Below are 4,524 nucleotides of genomic sequence, written 5' to 3' on the forward strand. Positions count from 1 at the left end.
TCTTTGATGGGTTCGATAGAATCTACGGTGGCCTATGGTCCAGTCTATTTTAATGCTCAACTAAATTTGCAGTTATCTTTGACTGATTCTAATATATTAAATGTTTTAACTTTGAATGTTAAAACGCATGGTTATAACTACGCAGTTGGTTCTGAATTAATTTGCTTGTCTTATAGAATCTATTATAAATTACTTGCTACTTTGCATCCTAGACGTAAGTTATATGATACATCTGATAAAACTATTTTGGTAGAAACTAATTTCACCAGATCTAAGGTCATTACTAGAAGACCTATAAAATGGGAAGAAATTAATTTTCCTACAACTTGGACTCTAGATTCTGTTATACCCCTGAACAAATGACAGATATTGTCACCAATTCTGAATATTCTCATATTAGTCAAAATTCCGATGGAAAAATTTGTATACAGTTTGATGAAAAAAGTGTTCCTTATAGTAGACATTCTTTTGCTTCTGATAGAAGACTGGATATTCATTATTGATGAGTGAACATCAAATTGATTTTAGTCCAGGTTCACTGGCAAGAAAATATATTCAAAACGAATTTTTAAATGAAAAATGGAGCCAGTTTAAAACTTGATTTTTTGACACTTATAATGGAGAAGATTTAAATAATATTTCTCAAGAATTTTATGAAACTTGTGCATTACATAATCATATTATGTTCTTTGTGCCTTGGTTTATAACCACTTATTTGCCTTTATTCATCAACGTTTTTGAACGATCTTACAAAGATGAATCAGGTAATATTATTCAATCCATATATCCTCCTCAAGCTCCGTTTATTTTACCAAATAATACTAGTAGTACTTTCACTGCTTTTCATAAATTTATTGATAATGAGGTGGCCGCAGTAAGTATTAATGAGATTAATCGACTTATTTCTCAAAAATAATTATTTGGGTTTGTATGTTAAAGTCATTGGTGAACATATTTGTTCTCTAGATAAGAAGTTATATAATCTAACTAATCTGATTATTCAAATTGATGACAAGTTGAAATCAACGAAACAAGTCTCTGAACAGGCTTTTACATCCAAAGAGCCTGATGTCCATATTCAAAGACCTCCTGAGATTCAGGATTGTATTCTTAGACCTCTTCATGGTCTTGAAAGCCTTTTAGATAAAAAAATTTCAAAATTTGGTGCAAGTGCGAAACCGATAAGCTTCACTGAAGATTTTGCAGATGAAATGGAAGCCACCTTTGATTTCAAAACTCAAGTGGAAATGGAAGTTAATAAACTTCATGGGTATCCAAAGAAGAATAGCGGTAATACTGCTTATGCTAGAAAACCTAGCATGCAAACATATTACTATCCCAGGCCTACTCCTCAAGATGTTTTAATAAAGGAAAGAGATTGGAATCAAACTAACACTTCTTATAGTGGATGTGAGATTTATGAATGGAATCTCGCTGGGTTAACTGATAGGCAGTTGACGATTATGGTTCATAGGATGATTATGTATGCTACTAGCTGCAAAAGTGATAATAACACTGACAAGACCATTTGCAAGATGATTATTGCAGGATTTACCGGTCAACTAAGAGGATGGTGGGATAATTATATGCCCTCTGATGCGAGAGCAGCAGTAATTAATGCTAAGGCAGTAAATGAAAGAGTTGATAATTTAGGCTTTGCCTTGCTCTGATGCGAGAGAAGCAGTAATTAATGCTAAGGCAGTAAATGAAGGGGTTGATAATTTAGGCTTTGCCCTTGTTCAAAATAGAGAAGACGTTGTGTATACACTAATTTTGACTATTCTTGAACATTTTAGTGGTAGATTTACCAATCAATATGAAACTATTACATCTCTACTAAATGGTCTTAGATGTAGACATTTAGGTGAGTTTAGATGGTATAAAGACACTTATTTAAGTCGGGTAATGGAACTTCCCGAAAATGGTTTAGAATTTTGGAAAGCCAAATTTATTGATGGGTTACCTTCTTTATTTGCTGAAAGAGTAAAAAAGACTCTTAGAAATCCACAAGGAATTATTCCCTATAGTGATTTTACTTATGAAAAGCTTATTGGGGCTTGTACGCAAGAAGGCATAAATTTGTGCAATGAGTTAAAACTCTCAAGACAGCTTAAGATGGATAAGCTTAGAGAAAAGTCTCAATTGGGTGATTTTTGTACTCAATTCGGTTTACCAGACGCTTCAAAAAGCACCAACCGAGAAACTTCTAAATCAGAATCTCATAGATCTTATCATAAGAAAAGAAGATCTAGAAGAAGGACTAGAGAAGAAAGAGATGAGCGTAGGGCTCATCGTAAATCTCATAGATTTACCAGGAATAGGTCAAGGCGAAATCTTAATAAGATTAAGTGTTACAAATGTGGAAAATTTGGGCATATAGCTCCAAATTGTAAGCTAGAAAAGCTTAAGACTCTAGATCTTGATGATGATATTCAAGAGAAGATTTATAGTTTTCTATATACTTCTGGTTCCGAATCAGATTATGATGATTCTGAAGCAAGTTATGCAACAGAGGATGAGCCACTTGAGTCATCTAGTAAGGTTCAACAAGATTCAAATGATACTTGCAAATGTCGTGGTGATACTTGTCACTGCGAACATGATGAATTCTACAAGCTGCAATCTCAGTTCGAAGACATGAATATGTTCACTATCACTGCAGACAATGTGATAGAACTTCTAAAAGAAGTTACCGTTAATACTCTTCGTGAAAAGATCATTCAATTGGCAGCTGGTAAAACTAGCTCTTCGCTCTTTTGATGAGTTAAAAGGAGAAATTGAACATTTGAAGGAAGAAATTAAATTTCTTAAACAAAATCATATTATTTGTGATCACCGTCTTACTCAGATTGAGTCTGCTAATAGCAAAGGAAAAAATAAGGTAGATGAATCTAGTGCTAAAGATAATACTCTTGCCAACACTTTGAATATTGATCCGAAACAAAATATGTTTTTAGGAATGATGCAAATTGTTACAGCTCATAAATGGTATGTTAAATGTACTATATTAATTGATAATACTTTTTCTATAACTAACATTGCTATGATTGATAGTGGCGCTGATGTGAGTTGCATTCAGGAAGGTCTAGTACCTACTAAATATTTTGAAAAAACAATTCATATGGTTAAATCTGCATCTGGTCATGCTTTAGATATAAAGTATAAATTATCTAATACTCGTATTTGCCAAAATAAATTTCCACACTTCTTTTTCCTAGTAAAAAATCAGTTATACCCTCCTATTAGTCTAGAACTCCTTTTACAAATGCAATTTATCCTTTTACCAATATAAATGCTAAAGGATTTTCTGCTACTAATAAAAATCAAGATTTAATTATACTTTTATCACCGAGCCTATTTCAAGAGATATTAATGCTCTAATTGAAATGAAACAAAAGCATGTTGATTATTTACAACTTGAGATATTTAGTATGAATATATTCGATACTTTAAAATCAACTAAAGTACAGGAAAAGATTAAACTCCATCTCGGATATAGAAGGAATATCCTTATCAGAAACATCAGATGATTTATCATTCATTTGAACAATGTTTAACCGAGGATCAATTTTAATTTTTTGTTTTTCTGCAGATATAGTTGTTGATAAAGTATGTAATGAAGCAGCGCGATTACTAACTGGACCATAACAAGGTTCTATCGGAGAAATATGTTGAATAGCCATCTTCTATCAGAAGCAAAAGAATGTCTACTATAAGGAACACTTTTTTCATCAAACTGTATACAAATTTTTCCATCGGAATTTTGACTAAATGAGAATATTCAGAATTGGTGACAACATCTGTTAGTTGTTCAGGGGGTATAACAGAATCTAGAGTCCAAGTTGTAGGAAAATTAATTTCTTCCCATTTTATAGGTCTTCTAGTAGTGACCCTAATCTGGCGAAATTAGTTTCTCCCAAAATAGTTTGATCAGATATATCATATAACTTACATCTAGGATTCAAAGTAGCAAGTAATTTATAATAGATTCTATAAGACAAGCAGATTAATTCAGAACCAGTTGCGTAGTTATAACCATGTGTTTTAACATTCAAAGTTAAAACATCTAATATATTAGAATCAGTCAAAGATAACTGCAAATTTGGTTGAGCATTAAAATAGACTGGACCATAGGCCACCGTAGATTCTATCGAACCCATCAAAGATTGTTGAAAATTTAAATTTCTCGCATCTCGTAGAGCAGCTAAGAAAGTTTCAGGTAACCCTTTAAGAGTTAAAGGTTTAACAGCAATTTGAACCAAGACAATATGCAAAAATTTATACTGAGATTTATATAATTCAATATCACGCTTATTTAATAAACGAATAGTTTGTTCAGACGAGTTTAATGCCAAAGATTGCTCAGTTGTTTTAATCAACTGTTAGTTGGTATCAGAGCCTAGGAACTTTCTTGATATATATATGATTAAAGTGACATATTTCGGCATAGATATATTCTCTCTTTCATGGATCAAGGAGATATTAAAAGTACTCGGTTAGAAGAGGTATATATACCTCAAAACC

The sequence above is a fragment of the Solanum tuberosum genome, unplaced genomic scaffold (genome assembly GCF_000226075.1).
Source record: "Solanum tuberosum cultivar DM 1-3 516 R44 unplaced genomic scaffold, SolTub_3.0 scf00123, whole genome shotgun sequence".
NCBI classification, from domain to species: Eukaryota; Viridiplantae; Streptophyta; class Magnoliopsida; order Solanales; family Solanaceae; genus Solanum; species Solanum tuberosum.